The sequence below is a fragment of the Chrysemys picta genome, chromosome 16 (assembly GCF_011386835.1).
Source record: "Chrysemys picta bellii isolate R12L10 chromosome 16, ASM1138683v2, whole genome shotgun sequence".
Taxonomy (NCBI): domain Eukaryota; kingdom Metazoa; phylum Chordata; order Testudines; family Emydidae; genus Chrysemys; species Chrysemys picta.
This window is the reverse complement of record NC_088806.1, coordinates 6,164,724-6,188,580: the sequence shown is the minus strand read 5'-3', so window position 1 is coordinate 6,188,580 and position 23,857 is coordinate 6,164,724. Positions and strand designations below refer to the sequence as shown.

The following is a 23,857-nucleotide window of genomic DNA, read 5'->3' as shown; positions in this document are numbered from 1 at the left end:
TGCCATGTGCGTTACTAATTATTTATACTAAATATAGGGCTTAACTGCTAAAATAGGTGCTCACAACAATCTTCTGTGAGAAGGTGAATTGCTCTCCCCAGCTGAGTTCTCTGTTTTAGCAAATGAGTTAGTAACAGAATATTTACCCAAATTTCTTAATTTCCCCTGTGATAGCAATTCAACTTTTGTTAACTGTCTGAAAGCACAAACTTTAACAACCACCATGTCTTTTTAACATAACATAACAGATGAAAATAGTATAAAATGAAACCCAAATGCAGTTTAAAGGCAGGTCTATGCAAACACATTGAGGGTATTAAACTTTTATATTTGGTTGTGCTTGGGCGACAACAATAGAAACCTGTTGAAATTGGTTAGTTTTAACCTTTTGCAACAAAACTAGATATAATATATATTGTAATATTTTGGACATGTTGGCTGTAACATTCTTATAACTATATTTTAATATTTAATAAAGGTGCAAACAAGTTTGTAATGCCCCCCAAAAAAGAAACTGACATTTTCTTAAAATCACCTTTTCATTAATGTTGAGGTTTCTCTGCAGTTTTTCTTTGAATAAAAAACCCCTGTGATTAATAAAAGAGAATCCTTTTCATTTGCAATTGCATTATGTCTTGAGGCAGAGAAAGCGTTTCTGGAAGAGAAACCTATCTCGAGTCATCACTCTTTGGCGTGTTCTACAGTAGGAATTTATCTCGAATTTAGCAGCGTTAAACCGAATTAACCCTGCGCCCATCCACACAATGAAGCCCTTTACTTCGATATAAAGGGCTCTTAATATTGATATCTGTACTCCTCCCCGACGAGGGGAGTAGCGCTGAAATCGGTATTGCCATTTCGAATTAAGGTTAGTGTGGCGGCAATTCGACGATATTGGCCTCTGGGAGCTATCCCACAGTGCACCATTGTGACCTCTCTGGTCAGCAATCTGAACTCGAATGCACTGGCCAGGTAGACAAGAAACGCCCTGCAAACTTTTGAATGAATGGAAAGACACAGTATTAAAGTACAGGAAAGATGCCAGTGAACGTGAGGCCATGAGGTATGCTCGAGATGAGAGGTGGCAGGCTGCAATGCTGGGGCTACTGCGTGATCAAACGGACATGCTCCGGCATCTGGCGGAGCTTCAGGAATGGCAGCAGGATCACAGACTGCCACTGCAGCTGCTGTATAACCTCCCTCCCCCCTCACCATGTTCCATAGCTTCCTTACCCAAATGTGCAAGAACGCGGGGGGGAGGCTCCGTGCACCCTCCTACTCCACCCCAGTGGAGAGCCCAACCAAAAGGCTGTCATTATATTGAACTTTTTTAGTGGCCTTTTCCTTCCCTCCTATCCTCCTCCCAAACCCCACCTGGGTTACCTTGTCATTTCTCTCCCTCTTTTTATAATCAATTAATAAAGAATGCATGATTTTTAAATGATAGTGACTTTATTTCCTTTGAAAGCAAGCTGGGATCGAAGGGGGAGGGTGGGTTGCTTATAGAGAACGAGTCAATCAAGCGGGTGGGTTTTCATCAAGGAGAAACAAACAGAACTTTCACATGGTAGCCTGGCCAGTCATGAAACTGGTTTTCAAAGCTTCTCTGATGCGCAGCGCTTCCTGGTGTGCTAATTGCCCTGGTGTCTGGCTGCACGTAATCAGTGGCTAGGCGATTTGCCTCAGCCTCCCACCCCACCATAAAGGTCTTCCCCTTACTCTCACAGAGATTGTGGAGCACACAGCAAGCAGCAATAACAATGGGAATATTGGTTTGGCTGAGGTCTGAGCGAGTCAGTAAAGTGCACCAGCGACCTTTTAAACGGCCAAATGCACATTCTACCACCATTCTGCACTTGCTCAGCCTGTAGTTGAACAGCTCCTGACTACTGTCCAGGCTGCCTGTGTATGGCTTCATGAGCCATGGCATTAAGGGGTAGGCTGGGTCCCCAAGGATAACTATAGGCATTTCAACATCCCCAACTGTTATTTTCTGGTCTGGGAAATAAGTCCCTTGCTGCAGCCGTTTAAACAAAGTAGTGTTCCTGAAGACGCGAGCGTCATGAACCCTTCCCGACCATCCCACGTTGATGTTTGTGAAATGTCCCTTGTGATCCACAAGTGCTTGCAGCACCATTGAAAAGTACCCCTTGCGGTTTACTTACTGGCTGCCCTGGTGCTTTGGTGCCAAAATAGGGATATGGGTTCCATCTATCGCCCCACCACAATTAGGGAATCCCATTGCAGCAAAGCCAGCCACTATGACCTGCACATTTCCCAGAGTCACTACCTCTGGTAGAAGCAGCTCAGAGATTGCTTTGGCTACTTGCATCACAGCAGCCCCCACAGTAGATTTGCCCACTCCAAATTGATTCCTGACTGACCGGTAGCTGTCTGGCGTTGCAAGTTTCCACAGGGCTATCGCCACTCGCTTCTCAATTAGGCTGCTCTCATCTTGGTATACTGGCGTTTCAGGGCAGGGGAAAGCAAGTCACAAAGTTCCATGAAAGTGCCTTTACGCATGCGAAAGTTTCGCAGCCACTGGGAATCATCCCACACCTGCAACACGATGCGGTCCCACCAGTCTGTGCTTGTTTCATGGGCCCAGAATTGGCGTTCCATGGCTATAACCTGCCCCATTAACAGCATGATCTCCAAAGCGCCAGGGCCTGTGGTTTGATAGAATTCCATGTACATGTCCTCATCACTCTCGTCGCCGTGCTGCCATAGCCCTACTCCTCGTTGCCTGGTTTTGCAGGTTCTGGTTCAGCATAAACTGCACTATAACGCGCGAGGTGTTTACAATGTTCATGACTGCTGTCTTGAGCTGAGCGGGCTTCATGCTTGCTGTGGTATGGCGTCTGCACTGTTCACCCAGGAAAAAAGTGAGAAACGGTTGTCTGCCGTTGCTTTCCTGGAGGGAGGGGGAGGATGTACCCAGAACCACCCGCGACAATGTTTTTGGCCCCATCGGGCATTGGGATCTCAACCCAGAATTCTAATGGGCGGAGGAGACTGTGGGAACTATGGGATAGCTATGGGATAGCTACCCACAGTGCAACACTCCGGAAATCGACCCTAGCCCCGGTACATGGACGCACACCGCCAAATTAATGTGCTTAGTGTGGCCGCATACATTCAACTTTATACAATCTGTTGCCAAAAATCGAATTCTGTAAATTCGGATTAATCCCGTAGTGTAGACATAGCCTTTGAAAAACTGGAGCTGAGAGGAGTGGGTTTGTGGACTAGCAATGTAATGGGAATCATTGGTGAGGGAGGGAGTTTTCTATCCAAGTCCAAAATTGGAGACCCCAAAACTTCTGCATACCAGGCACACTTGTTGGGGTTCATGGCTGCACCTGAGAAATGGGCTGATAAATGGTGGCCATCCTGCTTCATATTTAAACAGGGGACAAATTGATCTGTGCAACCAAAAAGGATGGGGAGGCCTCAGATTGCAACAATCCAGTGTGGATAAATCAGGTTTATCCACCCTCTATCATGGCACAGCAGTGAAGGTTAGATTTTCATAAACAAACCCCTTTTCATGCTGACAAACCAAAACAAAGTTGTGCCATGCCCAGAGGGGAATGGCACTCAGGGCGTACATGTCAGATTCTCCTTGAGAACTGCTGGCTACCGCAAATGGCCCCTTTTGCTGCCTCCAAGCCGGTCCCCTTGGCTTCAATGTGTTGACCTAGTGGACGGGCGACCATGGGGGCAACACCACAAAACACCATGTCTGAGCAGCAACGCCAGGGCCTCAGGCTTAATCCTCCAGTCCAAGTGCAAAATCTTCAGCCAGGACTTTGTTGTTCCCCTCCTGCTTCTGCCTGAGTAGCGAGGGAGAAACCCATGAGATGAGCAGGCTCCACCTTCCTTCTCACCCGCTACTATGTAGACTGTGCCCAGCTCTTTGCCTGTGGCATACCCTGCTAGGGAAGCATGGCCATGCGGCCCAAGCCTGAGCTACAGCCACAGTCCCACCTCCCATGGCTGGCCAAGCACAGAGCAATATGGGCCAATGCCAGGCTGAGATGGAAGGCTTGGCTCTTTCCCCTGCCAGCCAGACCTAGCTGACCGATATCCTGAGCACCTCGCTCGCATGTCCCCACAGCAGCTGCCTGCCTCTCTGGGTAGGAGAAGGGGACAAACAAACACCGATGCTTCAGGCCAGGAAATGAGGCACTTACCTCCAATGGCAGTGCCCTTTGACTTCATCAGAGCCAACGAGAAGTGCTAGGGACCTTCCTAGCGGGATGCAGCTTCAGCAGGTCCCTGACCTCAGGGGCCAGGCTCTTGTTGCTCTGCAGGCCCCTGCCACACTTGAAGATCCAGAATAAAAACAAGGGGGCCTGTTGCTAGCAGAGAATAGTGTCAGTCCATTGACCTCTGACTTACTGGCCTAGTGCGTTACTGCTGCAAAACTGTGCATGGATAGGTTAACTTGGAGGAACAGGCAGTAGCAGTTGCAAATAAGCTTCCCTTCAATAGCTTAGATGGTAGAGCGGAGGGCTGTAGCAGGCCAGGAGTGGATTTACCATTAAACAAACTGTGTGGTGGCCCAGGGCCCCCAATGACAGGGGACCCTCAAAATGCAGGACAAATCTCATCTGACAACCTGGTCCCGAGTCCAGGCTGGCAGTGCAGCAGGGCTTAGGCTGGTGGCCTCAGGCTCCTCCCAGAAGCGGCTGGCTGCTGGCACATCTCTGAGCCCCCTGGCTGGGGGTGGGAGGCAGCTCCGTGCTCTGCCCCCATCCCAGGCAGCGCACGGAGGCCCTCTGCTCCCCTCCCACCAATGGGTGTGCAGAGACGTGCCAGCAGCACTAAGGTGACTCCTTGCCCTCTCTGCCTCCATGCCTCCATGCCACTCCTGGAAATGGTTGGCATGTCCTGGCATCCCCTCGGGGTGGGGGAGTGTCTCCACATGCTGCCCCTGCCCCGAGTACCAACTCCGCAATTCCCATTGGAACTGGGGCCAATAGGAGCTGTGGGGGCAGTGCTTGCAGGCAGTGGTGCATGGAGACCCCCTGTCCCCGCCCACCAAGGAGTTGCTGCTGGAGGGTTGTGTGTGCTGGTCGCTTTGGGAGCTGCACTGCCCGAGGAAAGCGCCACCTCTCCTGCACCCCAACCCCCTGCCCCAGCGCAGAGCCCATGCCCCGCACCCAAATTTCCTCCCATAGCTTTGCTTGCCTTCCTTTCACCCAGACCATCCTTCTTCTCCTGGGCTGCAAGTAGCCATCCCTGGGAAGCCAAGAGGCAGGCACAGGATTCTACCTCCCAGCAGCCAACCGCACCTCCCCAGGCTTTGACAGAATGAATGGTGGCACTCTACTAACCCCACTTAGTTGCACTGACGTGCTTAGCTTCTGCTGTGCCTTCCTCAGCATGACTTTCCTCTTTTGCCCCATTCTGCCTCACTTCCTCCTTTGGCAAGTCATGCAAAGGAGGCCAGCAGGAAGAGCTGGCCTCCATAGGCCAACCTCCAAGGGCAGAGGAGGCCAAGCCACAAGCCTCCAAAAGGTGACTGGCCTAGATCATCTAGCTTTCCCCAGCCGATGCCAAGGTGCTTTCTCAGCTCATTTCACCACCCTCTGTCCTGCAGGGGTTGGTCATATCCCAGGGACAGGCCAGAGGCAGAAGGAGGAGCACCTTGATGGACAGCTAGGGGAGCTGGGAAAAGTAAGCTCTCCTATTTCTGCCTGATTTTGAACCAGAGATCTTTTGTGTGTTAGACAAACATGATGACAACTACACTACAGAAACTCTGTCACGTTGTCTTGCTCCTCCCCCCAAATTCCATCCACTTGACTGGCGCTTGCCCTGGCACACACCAATGGGCAAATCTGGAGAAAGTGGTGGCAGCCCTTCGATAGGTCGGCTAATAGAGCAAAGGACTGGAGCCTGCACTCAGGAAGTCATCATCCTTATGTTGCCCTTGTGACTCCAGCTTGAAGGAGAGATTCTTTTTTTCCCCCTTACTGAGAAAGAGCAAGAGAAGAAATAAAGCTCAGGTGGGCTAACTGGGTGCACAAGCCCACCCTGTCTTTTCCTGCTGGGAAGCCTGAAATGAGGGGCTTATGGCGGATAGAGGTACCACTGCGCTTCTAGAAAACAGCCTACCCCAGCACACAAAGAGCATGCCAAAGCCTGAGATTGAACCATGGACCTCTAGATTTTCAGGCTTATGCTCTTGCAACTGAGCTACTTCAGCACCTGCAGGGCATCTTTTAGGCCTGTTGCTTCTCTGTCCTAGATGTTTTTGTCAGCCGTGGCACAGAAAAAGGACATCATTGTGAGCGGCCCATGAAGGCAAGATGAATTTTTGCCTGCCTTGCTCAGCTTGACTTGCTTCCTTGCCCTATTCCTGCCTTAGTTCCTGGGTTACCTGGTGGCTGAAGGTGACTGGGGCCCAGAAGGACAGGGAGGAATTTGGACAGCTAGACCCTGGCAGCAAGAGTCTTGACTCCACTGTTGTCCTGGCTTCACCTGCTGGCTGCCAGGTACTTGGGCTCCAGCAGCACAGGGGAAGGAGATGGACAGAGCCAGCCCCTTTGGCTCCTCTCTCCAGGCTCGTCTGGGTGGCTGACAGCGATTTTGGGGTGCAGAGGAGCAGGAAGCGGGAAGGGAAAACCTCAGCAGCCACCTCCCCCACATGCAGGAGAATTGGCTTCACCTGCTTTCCCTATGGACTAAGTCACCAGGCCTTCAGCTCAACCCCTTCGAACCAATGGGTTGACCTAGGCACCTGGGAGGAAGTTGGGCAGCTAGACCCCAGCAGCAAGAGTTCTGCTGTCATTTGCTGCCCGACCCTGTTGTCCCAGCTTCACCTACTGACTGCTCAGCAGCACAGCGGAAGTAGGTGGACAGAGCCACCCTCGCCTCGAAGCTCAGGCTTAATAAAACATATCTTCATTCGACGATGGCCAATGCGAGACCGACATCGCTTGCTATTTTGTCACTTGAAAATGCCATTGGCCAGTCTTTGGCTCGCTCTAATGCTGCGCTTCAGTTCATGAGGGGAAAGGTGAGAAAAGTGACCTTTAAACTAAAGGACTAGGATTAACATTCTAGTGCTGTCTCTTACTGTAACACTGTTTAATACTGGTCCACCCTGTGTTGGTGACAGTTCAATGTCTAGATGTTAGTACATTTCAGTTACTGTTCAAATTAAAAAGTTTCTATATGCTTAGAGGAAATGAATTATTTTATTTGCTTTTATATGGCATGAATAAATACAGATTTACAGATCCTATTATGCAAATTTATCATCTTATATGACAGAGAAAATCATGCATCCAAATTGTGTATCAAAATAATGAAATGAGCTACAAATGCAATAAAAATAAGGTATTTAAAGGTTAAAATATGGGGGAGGGCACCAAGGGCACTTCTTACCTGGGGTGCTATTTGGTCTAGAGGAGGCCCTGTCAGGGAGAGCAGGAGTTAGTTTCAAATTGTAGTTTGGGGGCTCCCTGCTCTGTGGGAGGGCTCCTGATAGCCCAGACTCAGGGCATGGTTTACAGAAGAGGCAACTTCCTCACATGCCCACTGACCTTAAAGGCTCTGAGTCTAAAAGGGAGCGGGAAGTAAATATTTTTTTAAAAATAAAATAAACCAAACATTGTAATACAAGGATGACTCCAACAGCTCACTGTATAGTCCTGCCCCTTTTTTCCTCCACTGTGTGTTTAATGACCTGCTGGGATTTGGGACATTAATTCTCTCATTCCATTGATAAACTGATACAATGTGACTGAAATTAAACCAATTAGCAGCCAAAAAAACTTACATCATTGTAAGTTGCATTACAATGTACATTGCATTGGCTAAGAATTGAAACCAGGTCAACTGCTTAGAAAGCAGCTATGCTCACCACTATACCACCAATGCATCTGCCAAAAGTACGTCTCCTATGTGCCACTTATGCTTACCAAATGATTCACACACACCCAGCACTAAGGAGCTGGCTGGAGAGGCTGGCGGCAGCCTGACAGCTGTGAGCAAAGAAAGGTTCCCACAGTGACTGACAGATGCAGACATGGGCACTATATCCCAGCATGAGGTAGCTCCAACCCCATCTCCGCCCTCAGAGAAGGGAAATGAAAATCAATGACCATAATGACAAATTTTACCCCGGAAGGAAGGAGACAGCTCTTTTTAAAGCACATTTTGTGTTGGTTCCTGCTACGTACAGAAGGGTTTGTTGCTGCCACTGATTCCAATCCTTGGGCTCTTCCTGAATAAGGAACGATTCAGGCTGTCACTCAAGTGAAGACGGGAGATGATTTTTTTGATAGGGACGGTGGCCTCTTCTTAAGGGTGTTTGTCGGTCACCTTCTAATCTAGTGGGTGCTTGGAACATGCTGCCTGCATGTACTGAGGAAATAAAGATTCTAAAAAAACCCCAAAGCTTTTCACAGAAAGGAGGGGAAAAGAAAATGGCCACAAGATGGTACTAGGACATAAAGAATGTAACACAACACCATTCTTAGAGGTAATCCATTATTTTGTGTCAAGGTCCAAAATTGGTTAAGGTCCAGACTTCAGAGAAAATAATAATAAAAAGTAACAATAATGATAATAAGTAAATAAAAAGATTTTGGGGCCCATTCAAAAGCTATTTGCCCCCCCCCCATCTGCCTATTGATTACCCCAAATTGACTCTGAAAGGTGATTTATCTCCAATCTTTTGTATTTGAAGAGATGGTTAGTTTTACTCTTGGTAAACTACCAGGCAGAACAAGCAATGCTATCGATGGTGACACTAGGATAGAAGGATTATATCATATTATAAAAAACTGTAAATAAAGATGTCATCTGAATGTGAGCATTCTGTAATGAAAGGCTGGTTTCCCCAGTTCATTTCCAAATGCTCTTCTAGAAACGCCCCTGGGACCCCGCCACTCCCCAGCAGGAGTGAAAGGAGAAACCCCCAACACTGCACGTAGCTCCAGACTGATTCATCAAGGGTGGGGAAATTGACTTCTTTGCTGCTGAAAAGGGAGCTAGGGCAGTTCTTTGGGAATCAAGGTTCACAGCCTGACCCAGCTGCTTCATTGCCCCCTGGGCCCTGCAGGTTTAGACCGTCCCTGAGGACAGGCAGCTACTCAGTGAACTTTCCTGGTGTAGCTAGTAGTGCAGGAATAGCCCATTCTAAGGGCCTGAGTTTGGCCATCAGGAAAGGCAGCAGCTTTTCTCTCTCCTTCTAAACAGAGCTCCAAGGCCATGGTTCTCAGCCAGGGGGCAGGGAGCAGGTTTGGAGAGGGGGTCCACCAAAAGAAACCAGAAAGCAGGGCTGGCGTTAGACAGTTGTTGTGGCACAGGTGGGCTGTGGAGTTTTTATACCATGTTGGGCAGGAGCCACAGAAAGGAAAAGGTTGGGAACCCCTGCTCCAGGGAATCCCGGAGAATAAAGACTCAATCCGACTCACTGCTGCCAACTGTCATGATTTTGTCTTGAGTCTCATGAGAATTGTTTTCCTTAATGTCCCAGCTTCTGGAGTCAAGTGGAGATGTGATGATTTCAGCCTTTGCTCGTAAAGATACAGTATGTTTCTAGCCCTTGTGACTGTGGAGAAAGATTCAAAATTCGACCCCAGTGTGCCCTAAAGGCTCATCAAGCAGAAGGTAAATAAAAAGATCCCCAAATCTATTAATTTTATATAATCTCATGATTTTAAAGCCAATCTCATGTTTTTTGAACGTTTGGGGTTGGCCGTATGCAGATTGAGAGCTGGGCACCGTCCTTCATATCCAACGCTCCCAGACTTTTCTAAAGCATTAACTCTTTCTTCTCCTTCATGCCCCTTTAATACAGCTGGGAATCTCAATGCCTAGAAGTGTTTTTCCACAGACAATGAATTCCCCACAGGGCTGAGTCCCCATAGGGCTGTTCCGGGGGCTTCAGTCCCCCACCCCAGGACTGATGGGGCAGTAATCTCACATCACCCCTTTGTGACTCCCAGGGACCCTGCAGGAACAGCAGCTCCATGCTGGGCTCTAGGGCACCCCAAAGCACCTGGGGGAAGGTTCAATTCCCATGTCAGGGGGCTCCTGCTGCCGGGAGGTGACCATATCCTCACAGCCCCTCCCCCCTCACAGAGACACTCCATAGCCCTCCACTTCACAGTCCCTCCCCCTCTCACTGCACTCCCATGGACCCTCCCTCTCATAGCCCCTCTCCTCACAGAGACACTTCATAGCCCTCCTTCTCACAACCCCTCCCTTCACACTGAGACCCGCATGGACCCTCCCCTTTACAGCCCCTCCCCTCACAGAGACACTCCATAGCCCTCTCCCTCATACCCCCTCCCCTTCACACTGACTCCCTCTTGGACCCTCCCCCTCACAGCCCCTCCACCTCACACTGACTCCCCCATGGACCCTCCCCTTATAGTCCCTCCCCTCACAGAGACACTTAATAGCCCTCCTTCTCACAATCCCTCCCTTCACACTGACTCCCCCATGGACCCTCCCCCTCACAGCCCCTCCCATCACCCATAGAGGGACTTGTTTGATGGAGCCTGACATTACAAACCCAGGGTGAGATTTCTGAGGATTTACTCACTGAGCCCCCTCCCCCCTCACTGCTTCCCTGAGTGCAGAGGGGCTGGGCTCAGGCAGCCAGTTTCATCCAGGTATTTCACACCCCAGGCCCCGAGGCTCAGGGAGGCTGAATGGGGCAAAAAATGCTGAATGTGACGCACCTCCCTTGGAGGGGGGCTGGGCCGCTGCCTTTGGACAGAACCCCCCGAGGAGTGGGGGAGCCACCAGCACTGAGACCATGGCCCCGCCTGTGCTCTGCCCCCATGCCCTGCCCCCACTCAGCCTCTTCTCCTGAGGACCCCCCCCCCCACCCACTGGGGCAAGCAAATCTTCTGCCCGATCAGTGCTGAGCCAGGTCTCTGTGCTACAAATTATTCCAGCATCTGGGAAGGAAAGCACAGCAGCCCACACCTCCAGCTCTGGTTGCTCTTTGCTGTCACTGGGATAGGAGGCAATAAGTGTATCACTGCTCAGTGTGTGGCAAATGTCTCTGTGTTCTCTGCCCTTCATGGTGGGGAGTTTCCCCATTGATCACACTTCTTGCTGGGAGGGGGAGGGCAGAGAGAAGAGGGGTTTTCTCCCTGTTTCATTCCTCTCCTTTTTCTGTTCCTCCCTTCCCTTCCAGGGTCCTCTCCCTTGCATTTCACATTGTGCAGTGACCCCCTCCCCGCACCCAGGACTCTGGAGAATCTGAAGCAGCAAGATCCCATGTGATCTTTAGTATCCAAGGGATTTTTCCACCTTCCAGGAGATCCCAGCTTGGGTCTAAAGGCAGCTCTGGCCTTTTCCTCTCTCCCTTCCTGGGGATCAAGATCATGAAGCTTCTTCCTTGCCTCCTGAGACTGAATTAATGTCCCATTTCCCACTATCTACTTGAAAGAAACAGATGTTTCTAACCCAGGTGAGTGGAGTTAATTCAGTTCTCAGCCAGAGTCCTTCACCCACATTCCTTAGGACAGTGGTTTTCACACTTTTTTTCTGGTGACTCAGTTGAAGAAAATTGTTGGTGCCCATGACCCAATGGATCTGGGGATAAGGGGGTTGGGGTGTGGGAGGGGCTCAGGTCTGGGGTAGAGGATTGAGGTGTGGGGGTGAGGGCTGTGGGTTCAGGCTAGGAATGAGGGGTTCAGTGTGTGGGAGGGGGTTCTAGGCTGGGGCAGGGGCTTGGGGTGTGGGAGGGGGTTATGGATCTGGGCTGGGGGTGCAGGATCTGGGGTGGGGCAAGGGATGAGGGGTTTGGGGTGCAGGAAGGGGGTCCAGGTTGGGGGGGTCTTAGGGCTGGAGCAGGGGATTGGGGTATGGGGTTGGGGGATTACCACGGGTGGCTCCCAGTCAGCAGCGCAGTGGGAATGCTAAGGCAGGCTTCCTGCCTGTTCCGGCACTGCAGACCATGCTGCACCCCAGAAGCAGCCAGCAGCAGGTCCGGCTCCCAGGCAGAGGTGCACAAGCAGCTCTGCATGGATCTTGCCTGCAGGCACTGTGGACCCCCCCGCCTAGGAGCTGGGGTGCAGCGCGGTGTCAGAACAGGTAGAGACTAGCCTGCCTTAGCTGACCAGCACCATCGATGGGACTTTTAATGGCCTGGTCAGTGGTGCTGAGCAGAGCTGCCATGACCCAGTGCCTTACATTCCACAACCCACTACTAGCTCACAACCCGCAGTTTGAAAACCACTGCTCTATGGTATACAGACTCTCTGTGACACAGATTGACCAGGGCTCATCTCTGCATATCCCCAGTGGGGAAGGAAAGACACTGACAGGGGAGGAAGAAGATGGGCAGAAGGAGTCAAATAAGGCTAGACCAGAATAGAGGAGATTTTCTTCCTGTTAAAATGTACTGGATTCGCATCCCTAAAAAAACCCTCCATCTTTATTTGGGTTTTAACCATCAGCCTTTCAGTTACCAGCTAAAGGTGTTAAGCATAGACACAGGTAAAAGCCTACTGCCCAAATTAATCTAAGGGTATGTCTACACTACGAAATTAGGTCGAATTTATAGAAGCCGGTTTTATAGATATCGGTTTTATACAGTCGATTGTGTGTGTCCCCACATAAAATGCTCTACGTGCATTAAGTTGGCAGACCGCGTCCACAGTACCGAGGCTAGAGTTGACTTCCGGATCATTGCACTGTGGGTAGCTATCCCACAGTTCCCGCAGTCTCCGCCGCCCATTGGAATTCTGGGTTGAGATCCCAATGGCTGATGATGTAAAAACAGTGTTGTGGGGGGTTCTGGGTACATGTCATCAGGCCCCTCCCCCTCCATCAGAGCAACAGCAGACAATAGATTCGTGCCTTTTTACCTGAGTTAGCTGTGCAGACAACATACCACAGCAAGCATGGAGCCCGCTCAGCTCAGTTCAGCTCACTGTCACCATATGTCATCTGGGTGCCAGCAGACATGGTACTGCATTGCTATACAGCAGCAGCTCCTTGCCTTTTGGCAGTGGATGGTGTATTACGACTGGTATCCGTCATCGTCGTACTCCTCAGTGAGTTCAATCAGAGGCACCCGGGAAAGTTCTTCAGCAGATTCCTCTAAGAAATACTGCACCAAACTTTCCACTCTAGGCATCTGATGCTTGACGATGATGGCTATCAGTCGTAGTACATCATTTTCTGCCAAGCACCCAGAAGATGCCGATGGCTATCAGTCATGCTGCACTGTCTGCTGCCAGCTTAAGATGTAAAAAATAGATGGACCAGATTTGTTCTGTATTCATTTGCTTCCCCCTCCCTCCGTGAAATCAACGGCCTGCTAAACCCAGGATTTTGAGTTCAATCTTTGGGGGTGGGGGGAGCAATTTTTTTGTGACCGATGTTTGTGTTTCTCCCTGATGCACAGCCACCTTTGTTGATTTTAATTCCCTGTACCTGTGCGCCATGTCGTCACTCGCCCTGTCCTCCCTCCGTCAGACACTAGTTTCGCGCCTTTTTTCAGACCAGATGCCATAGCACTGGGATCATGGAGCCCGTTCAGATCACCGTGGCAATTATGAGCACTACGAACACCACGCGCATTGTCCTGGAGTATATGCAGAGCCAGGACATGCCAAAGCAAAACCAGGACGAGCTGAGGAGACGATTGCAGCGCGGCAACAAGAGTGATGAGGAAATTGACATGGACATAGACCTCTCACAAAGTACAGGCCCCAACAGTGTGCAAATCATGGTGATACTGAGGCAGGTTCATGGCATGGAACGCCAATTCTGGGCCCGGGAAACAAGCACAGACTGGTGGGACCGCATCATGTTACAGGTGTGGGACAATTCCCAGTGGCTGCGAAACTTTCGCATGCGTAAGGGCACTTTCATGGAACTTTGTGACTTACTTTCCCCTGCCCTGAAGTGCAAGAATACCAGGATGAGAGCAGCCCTCACAGTTGAGGAGTGGTGATAGCCCTGTGGAAGCTTGCAACACCAGACAGCTACTGGTCAGTCGGGAATCAATTTGGAGTGGGCAAATCTACTGTGGGGGCTGCTGTAATCCAAGTTGCCAAGGCAATCAAAGACCTGGTGATATCAAGGGTAGTGACTCTGGGAAATGTTCAGGTCATAGTGGATGGCTTTGCTGCAATGGGATTCCCAAACTGTGGTGGGTTGATAGACGGAACCCATATCCCTATCTTGGCACCGGAGCACCAAGCCACCGAGTACATAAACCGCAAGGGGTACTTTTCAATGCTGCTGCAAGCCCTGATGGATCACAAGGGACGTTTCACCAACATCAACGTGGGCTGGCAGGGAAAGGTACATGATGCTCGTGTCTTCAGGCACTCTGGTCTGTTTCGAAAGCTGGAGGAAGGGACTTTCTTCCCGGACCAGAAAATAACCGTTGGGGATGTTGAAATGCCTATCGTTATCCTTGGGGACCCAGCCTACCCCTTAATGCCATGGCTCATGAAGCCGTACACAGGCAGCCTGGACAGTAGTCAGGACCTGTTCAACTATAGGCTGAGCAAGTGCCTAATGATGGTGGATTGTACATTTGGACGTTTAAAAGCGCGCTGGCGCCGCTTACTGACTCGGATAGACCTCAGCGAAACCAATATCCCCATTGTTATTGCTGCTTGCTGTGCGCTCCACAATATCTGTGAGAGTAAGGGGGAGACATTTATGGCGGGGTGGGAGGTTGAGGCAAATCGCCTGGCTGCTGATTACGTGCAGCCAGACACCAGGGCGGTTAGAAGAGTACAGCAGGGCGCGGTGCGCATCAGACAAGCTTTGAAAACCAGTTTTGTGACTGGCCAGGCTACGGTGTGAAACTTCTGTTTGTTTCTCCTTGATGAACCCCCCCACCCCCCCCGGTTCACTCTACTTCCCTGTAAACCAACCACCCCACCCTCCCCTCTCCCATTCGACCACCGCTTGCAGAGGCAATAAAATCATTGTTACTTCTCATTCATGCATTCTTTATTAATTCATCACTCAACTAGGGGGATAATTGTCAAGGTAGCCCAGGATGGGTGGGGGAGTAGGGAAGGAAAAGAACACACTGCAGTTTAAAACTTTAAAACTTTAACACTTATTGAAGGCCAGCCTTACGATGCTCGGGCAATCATCTGGGGTGGAGTGACTGGGTGGCTGGAGGCAATGGGACTTGGGCATCTGGGTAAGGAGGCAATGGGACTTGGGGAGGAGGGCTGTTGGTTACACAGGGGCTCTGGCGGCGGTCTCTGCTCCTGCTGCCTTTCCTGCAGCTCAACCATATGCTGGAGCATATAAGTTTGATGCTCCAGCAGCCGGAGCATCGACTCTTGCCTTCTGTCTGCAAGCTGACGCCACCTATCATCTTCAGCCCGCCACTTGCTCTGTTCAGCCTGCGATTCATCCCGCCACCTCTCCTCTCGTTCATATTGTGCTTTTGTGCACTCTGACATTGACTGCCTCCATGCATTCTGCTGTGCTCTTTCAGCGTGGGAGAACATTTGGAGCTCCGTGAACATATCATCCCAAGTCCACCGTTTTCTCCTTCTAATCTTCGCTAGCCTCTGCGAAGAAGAAACATTTGCTGCTGGTGGAGGAGAAGGGAGAGGTGGTTAAAAAGACACATTTTAGAGAACAATGGGTACAGTCTTTCACATTAAATTTTGCTGTTCACATTACACAGCACATGTGCTTTCATTGCAAGGTCGCATTTTTCCTCTTATATTGAGGGCCTGCCGGTTTGGTGTGAGAGATCACTCATGCAGTGCCAGGCAACAGAATTCGGCTTGCAGGCAGCCATGATAAGCCACAGTCTTTTGGCTTTTTAAACCTTCATAACATGTGGGAATGGTTTCAAACAGCAGCGCCCTCATTTCCCATACCAAGGACCCGTTGGGTTGGGAGCTTTTGCGACCAGGGGCTGCTAACAGGGAGTTTCACAAGGGAGTTCTCCAGGTGAAGGAGGAGCAATACAGCACCCTTTTGGGGACCGTTTGGTGTGGCAGGCAGTTAGAAGCTGTGAGCTTCAAGGAAGGTTTGAAAGCTAGAAGCCTCTGGTAAGTGGCTGAGCCTTAAACAGTGGGTGGGGCATTCATACAGGACAGGGCTTTAAAAAGCTGCGCACAAGCGACCAGGGATCTTTTGTGACCAGGGGCTGCTAACAGGGAGTTTCGCAAGGGAGTTTGGAAGGGGAGTGGGTCCCTTGCCGGTTCTATCTGTTTTCCCTTTATTCGCCTTAAAACCTAAACTTCTTGATTAAATAACCCTTTCAGTGGACAGGGGGCTGCAGACGGGAGTTTGACAGAGGGAGGCTTACGATGGTTAGGAAGACCCGCAACACCTGTGCCAGCACTGCTTCTGTCTCCTCCACCTGCGCCTGTAGCCAGACAGAGTGCCTGAGCACGGATGCTTCTACCCAGATCCTGGTGTGGTTTTGCAGAGACTGTAACTTGCAATTTCCACTTACTGATATCCAGGCTAGGGGACCATCCAATGTGAAAGGTGCCTGCTGGTGGAATCTCTCAGGCAGCAGGTGGGAGAGCTACAGGAGGAGGTGGCTAGGTTGAGGAGCATCCGAATCCACGAGCAATTCCTGGACAGGGTCCATGTGGAGACAGCTGAGGTAGCTGTCCCAGTACACAGGACTGCTGATACACCACTGGTGGAGGAGGAGATGGCTCAGGGTGGACACTGGCAGCTGGTTACTTCTGGCAGCAGGCAGTGCTCCACCCCTGCTCCGAACCCTCCCGCCATGGTAATAGGTAACCGTTATGCTCTTCTTGATACAGGAAAGAAGGAATCACCCCCTACAGTAAAGGAGGAGAAGACTCGTACCCCTAAGGCTGGGAGGTCTGCTGCCACCACTGCGAATAGGAAACGTAGGGTAGTGGTGGTCGGAGACTCTCTGCTGAGGGGGACGGAGGCGCCCATCTGTCACCCTGACATTTCATCTCGGGAGGTATGCTGCCTGCCGGGAGCCCATATCCGAAATGTTACAGAGGCATTGTCGAGGATTATCCAGTCCTCTGACTACTACCCCATGCTACTCATGCATGTGGGCACAAATGATACTGCGCGGTGTGACACTGAGTGGATCAAGAGTGACTACAGGGCTCTGGGAGTATGGGTGAAGGAGTTTGGAGCGCAGGTGGTATTCTCTTTGATTCTTCCTGTCAAAGGTAGGGGCCCAGGCAAAGACAAATGCATCATGGAGGTGAATGCCTGGCTGAGAAGATGGTGTTGCCAGGAGGGCTTTGGCTTCCTAGACCACGGGATGCTATTCGAGGAAGGACTGCTAGGCAGAGATGGCGTTCACCTTTCAAGGAGGGGAAAGACCCTATTTTGACACAGACTGGCTAACCTAGTGAGGAGGGCTTTAAACTAGGTTCGATGGGCACAGGTGAGCAAAGCCCACAGGTAAGTGGGGAACATGGAGACCTGGGAGATGGGTCGGAAATGAGAGGGAGTGTGGGCTATCTTGGCAGAGAGAAAGGAGGGTCAGGACAAAACTGGGAGGAAAGATCAAACTGGTATCTTAGATGCCTATATACAAATGCGAGAAGTATGGGTAATAAGCAGGAAGAACTGGAAGTGCTAATAAATAAATACAACTATGACATTGTTGGCATCACTGAAACTTGGTGGGATAATACACATGATTGTAATGTTGGTGTGGATGGGTACAGCTTGCTCAGGAAGGATAGACAGGGGAAAAAGGGAGGAGGTGTTACCTTATATATTAAAAATGTACACACTTGGACTGAGGTAGAGATGGACATAGGAGATGGAAGTGTTGAGAGTCTCTGGGTTAGGCTAACAGGGGTAAAAAACAAGGGTGATGTCATGCTAGGAGTCTACTACAGGCCACCTAACCAGGTGGAAGAGGTGAATGAGGCTTTTTTTAAACAACTAACAAAATCATCCAAAGCCCAAGATTTGGTGGTGATGGGGGACTTCAAGTATCTGGATATATGTTGGGAAAATAACACAGCGGGGCACAGACTATCCAACAAATTCTTGGATTGCATTGCAGACAACTTTTTATTTCAGAAGGCTGAAAAAGCTACTAGGGGGGAAGCTGTTCTAGACTTGATTTTAACAAATAGGGAGGAACTCGAGAATTTGAAAGTAGAAGGCAGCTTGGGTGAAAGTGATCATGAAATCATAGAGTTTGCAATTCTAAGGAAGGGTAGAAGGGAGAACAGCAAAATAGAGACACTGGATTTCAGGAAGGCGGATTTTGGTAAGCTCAGAGAGCTGATAGGTAAGGTCCCATGAGAATCAAGACTGAGGGGAAAAACAACTGAGGAGAGTTGGCAGTTTTTCAAAGGGACACTATTAAGGGCCCAAAAGCAAGCTATTCCACTGGTTAGGAAAGATAGAAAATGTGGCAAAAGACCACCTTGTCTTAACCACGAGATCTTGCATGATCTAAAAAATAAAAAGGAGTCATATAAAAAATGGAAACTAGGACAGATTACAAAGGATGAATATAGGCAAACAACACAGGAATGCAGGGGCAAGATTAGAAAGGCAAAGGCAGAAAATGAGCTCAAACTAGCTACAGGAATAAAGGGAAACAAGAAGACTTTTTATCAATACATTAGAAGCAAGAGAAAGACCAAAGATAGGGTAGGCCCACTGCTTAGTGAAGAGGGAGAAACAGTAACAGGAAACTTGGAAATGGCAGAGATGCTTAATGACTTCTTTGTTTCGGTCTTCACCGAGAAGTCTGAAGGAATGCTTAACATAGTGAATGCTAATGGGAAGGGGATAGGTTTAGCAGTTAAAATAAAAAAGAACAAGTTAAAAATCACTTAGAAAAGTTAGATGCCTGCAAGTCACCAGGGCCTGATGAAATGCATCCTAGAATACTCAAGGAGCTAATAGAGGAGGTATCTGAGCCTCTAGCTATTATCTTTGGAAAATCATGGGAGATGGGAGAGATTCCAGAAGACTGGAAAAGGGCAAATATAGTGCCCATCTATAAAAAGGGAAATAAAAACAACCCCAGGAAACTACAGACCAGTTAGTTTAACTTCTGTGCCAGGGAAGATAATGGAGCAAGTAATTAAGGAAATCATCTGAAAACACTTGGAAGGTGGTAAGGTGATAGGGAACAGCCAGCATGGATTTGTAAAGAACAAATCATGCCACACCAATCTGATAGCTTTCTTCGATAGGATAACGAGTCTTGTGGATAAGGGAGAAGCTGTGGATGTTGTATACCTAGACTTTAGTAAGGCATTTGATACGGTCTTGCATGATATTCTTATCGATAAACTAGGCAAATACAATTTAGAACTATAAGGTGGGTGCATAACTGGCTGGATAACCATACTCAGGGAGTTGTTAGTAATGGTTCCCAATCCTGCTAGAAAGGCATAACCAGGTGACCGTGAATGATATCACTCTCCTGAGGATAACAAAGAGAGATAAGGAATGGATGTTGTCTGCATGCCAGCAAACACCGGGACCATATGCTGCCATGCTTTGTTATGTAATAATTCCAGACTATGTGCTACTGGCCTGGTGTGGTAAAGTGTCCTACCATGGCGGACGGGATAAGGCAACTCTCCCCAGAAACCTTTTGCAAAGGCTTTGGGAGTACATGAAGGAGAGCTTTCTGGAGATGTCCCTGGAGGTTTTCTGCTCCATCCCCATACATGTTAACAGACTTTTCCAGTAGCTGTACTGGCTGCGATTGCCAGGGCAAATTAATCATTAATCATTAAACACGCTTGCTTTTAAACCATGTGTAATATTTACAAAGGTACACTCACCAGAGGTCCCCTGTGTGCCCTCAGGGTCTGAGAGCATGCCTTGGGTGAGTTTGGGGGTTACTGGTTCCAGGTCCAGGGTGATAAACATATCCTGACTCTTGGGGAAACCGGTTTCTCAGCTTTCTTGCTGTGAGCTATCTTCGTTGTCTTCATCATCATCATCTTCCGCGTACCCCGAACCCACTTCCCTGTTGCATGCTTCTCCATTGATGGAGTCAAAGCACACGGTTGGGGTAGTGGTGGCTGCACCCCCTAGCATGGCATGCAGCTCCGCCTAGAAGCGGCATGTTTGTGGCTCTGCCCCGGACCTTCCGTTTGCCTCTCTGACTTTGTGGTAGGCTTGCCTTAGCTCCTTACTTTTCACGCGGCACTGCTGTGCCTCCTTGTTATGGCCTCTGTCCTTCATGGCCTTTGAGACCTTTTCTAATATTTTGCCATTTCATTTACTGCTACGGAGTTCAGCTAGCACTGATCCGTCTCCCCATATGGCGAGCAGATCCCGTACCTCCTGTTCTGTCCATGCTGGAGCTCTTTTGCAATCCTGGGACTCTATCATGGTTACCTATGCTGATGAGCTCTGCGTGGTCACCTGTGCTCTCCATGCTGGGCAAACAGGAAATGAAATTCAAAAGTTCGCAGGGCTTTTCCTGTCTACCTGGTCAGTGCATCTGAATTGAGAGTGCTGTCCAGAGCGGTCACAATGAAGCACTGTGGGATAGCTCCTGGAGGCCAATAACGTCGAATTCCATCCACACTACCCCAAATCCAACCCGCAAAGGCCGATTTTAGCGCTAATCCCCTCGTCAGAGGTGGAGTAAAGAAACCAGTTTAAAGGGCCCTTTAAGTCGAACCTAAACTCGTAGTGTAGACCAGGCCTAAGAAGCACCTACAGTGGTGCAACTGGCTAGTGCAAGGGGAAATACTCCTGTGGGTGTGAATTCAAGTCTCCCCCGGAGCACTGGTTTTCATTAGCCATGTAGCTTCCCCCACTTACTTTTGTCTAATTCACATAGAAAGTGTCCTACTAGGGTGCTGAGAGTAAATTCTAAACTCTGAAATATGGAGGTTGGCCATAGATTGGGATAAGGAGGGGTTTGAAGAGAAAAAGCTCTTAAGAGTATAAAACGAGACAGTCTCCAGGGGCAGTTATGGTACAACTCCTTAACAGAGAGCCATGTGTGGGAGGGAGTTTCACTTCCTCTGTTAAATGTACTGAGAGGTATTTTAAGATGAAGATAACACCATGGTTAACAGTTGACCGGGATGTCCTGCGTTAAAGAAAGAAAGGGACCTAGGGTTAACAGTCTGAAGTATTTGTGTTACCAACCCTGTCCTGGTCTAACCCCCCTTCAGTTCAGAGGAGGTTTGTACTTTGCAGGGTGGAACGCACAGACTCCTGGAGAGCAGTGGCAGCTGTTTCCATGGCAGAGAGCCTGGCCCTTAGGAGACTTTCTACACTTGCTGTTTTGAAGCAATTCAATAAAATAACAGTGGAGCTACAATATCCAGTCCAAAATTTGAGCCCCCCTGGTGCAAAAATGCTATTTTAGGATCTAAACAGGAGGCTTCCAGTGCTAGGACAGCTGACCAGAGGGCTCAGTGGAGGGTGTAAGAGCTGCTGACTCTGAGGGTCTTGGGCTAAATCCACTTGCAGGAGGAAGCATTTCAATTTATTTGATTGACAATGAGTAAGGCGACAAATTAATCACGGGTATTTTTAGAAAAAGTCATGGACAGGTCATGGGCAAGAAACAAAAAATCACTGCCTGTGACCTGTCCATGACTTATACCATAAATACCCCTCACTGAATCTTGAGGAGGGGAGCCCAGGGGATCTGCGACTCCAGCCATGGGGCAGGAGACCAGGGGGCCTGTGGCATCAGCTACCAAGGGAGAAGCTCTGGGGGCCTGCTGCCACTCCAGCTGCTGCCAAGGGGGGAGGCCCAGGGGGCCAGCCACTGCTCCTGCCATGCCAGGACCACTGCCGGGGGCCACTAAGCTGCGGCTGCTCTGGCCAGCCTCAGAACCGCTGCTCAAGCAGGTCCCCAGGGCCAGCCTCTTTGGCCACTGCTCGTGTGGTCCCTGGGGCCAGCTACTTGTGCGACCCTGGAGTCAGCCACAGTGACCACTGCAGAAGTCAGAGAGGTTGCAGGAGGTCACAGAATCTGTCACTTCTGTGACCTCTGGGACAGACACGGATCCCTTACAATGAAACAAACTCCTCCCTGCTGTGACTGCAGTTCCTGGAAGAGAAAGTGAAGAGGGAAGGAAAAAGAGACTCCGTGTCACCTCTCTCCCCTGCTCCCTCCCTCCTTGTATTCTGTAATCCCATCTCACTGGGTTCCCTCTGCTGGTGCCATGGGGGTAACACTAGAGTTCTGGGGATTTGGGGGGAAGGGAAGGGGGCTCTTCACTTCTCAACATTTCACACAAATTTGTATTTGGCTGAAATTTCTCCTGTGGGGCCTCTCAGTCAGAGCTGTAACCCCCCCTTTAGTTGGGGGGAGGTGTAAATTGCAGAGTAGGCAGAGAAGTCGCCCACAAAGGGTCATATTGTTTTGGTGACTGGTTCTGACCTGGGTCACACATCCTCTGACACAGGATCATGTGCAGAACATGGAAACTCTGGCTTTTCCTAAATGCTGTAGAGTGTGAGTTCCTGGGAAAGGGCAGGGGGAAAGGGAGCAAGAGGAAAAAGACAGAGACATTGGAGACAAGAAAGTGGGGGAGAAGAAAGAGACAGAGAACACAGAGACTATATGATTGAAGCAAAACAGGTGTTCCAACTTGATCTTGCTCATCACAGGTGTTCAAAGAGACGGACAGCAGCAGGTGTTCCACAGTGTCAAGTCTGAACTTTGATTCTAGTAACGTGAGTTCAAATATCAAGGGGATCTCCACATACCTGATCTATTTCCCACCCCCATCCCTCTTTAGTATTATTTTTTTATTTGGAAGTGTTTAACTTAACTGTGATCTTCTCTTTCCCAAACTGCATTGCAATTTTGAGTTTATTTTTATTTTGCCTCCCTTTTGTTCATGTCATTATAATTGTAACAGCAAAGGAATCTGCAGGAGCAAAAACTGACCCAAAACTTTATTTCTCCATCATGTAGGAACATCATGCAAACATCACACACAGCTGGAATCATAACACGGAAAGGAAGGGGATGGGAGATGCAGGTTTCCAAGTGTTCTGTCTTTTACAGATGTCACATTCCAGCCCCTTCTGTGTCTCCATCCTGTATGACCTACTGGGCTTTGACACATTTATTGTCTCATTCTATGGATAATGCGATTATAACACAATGTGAATGAAATGAAACCACTTCCAGACAAGAAAACAACAAATGAGAAAAATCACTATTGCATTAGCTGGAAATAGAACGCAGGTCAACTGCTTGGAAAGCAACTAGGCTCACCACTACACCACCAATGCATCTGGTGGGGAATGCCTTTCCTGCACATTATGGGTGCTATCAAAGCGGTGACACATGACCATAGAGCTACTAAGCAGGGTGGATGGGCTGGAGGCTGCCTGGCAGCCGGGAGCAGAGTTAGGATCCCAGAGTGACTGAAAGTGGGCAAAGGTGAAAATAGATCTCATTGGGAGCTGGCCCCACACCCAACCTGCCCCTAGGAGAGGGGAACTGAAGCTCAACTTCAATCATAGAAAAATATTCCCTGAGAAGGAAGGGGAACACCTCGTTTTAAAGCCAAGTTTTGTGTTTGTTACTGCTACATACAGAGGGGCTGGATAGTGCTGAGTCCAGCCCCCAGACTCCAGGAGGATAAGGAACAAATTCAGGCTGCCAGTGACCTGCAGGAGGGAGATGATTTTTTGATAGTGATGGACGCCTTGTCCTAAAGTCCTTTGTCTGCCCCCTTCTAGTGACTGTTTGGTACAGGAATGCAGACCCCACTCCTAGGTCTCTCCTGGGAAATAATGTTTCTGTGAAAAACACCAAAGCTTTTAACAGAAAGGAGGAAAAGGAAATAGCCACATGATGGGACCAGGACATAAGGAATGAAACATAAGATGTTTCTCCTATTTGCATTGACTTTTAACCTTGTTTGTTGTGGTGGTGTTGTATCAA

At 49.4% G+C, this 23,857-nt stretch overlaps 1 protein-coding gene across 1 annotated transcript in view; it reads left to right on the top strand.

Moving 5' to 3' along the window:
* LOC101944793 (zinc finger protein 3-like) overlaps positions 1–23,857 on the top strand; it is a 439,596-nt gene that overhangs the window by 367,953 nt on the left and 47,786 nt on the right. The gene's annotated exons all lie outside the window — the stretch shown is intronic.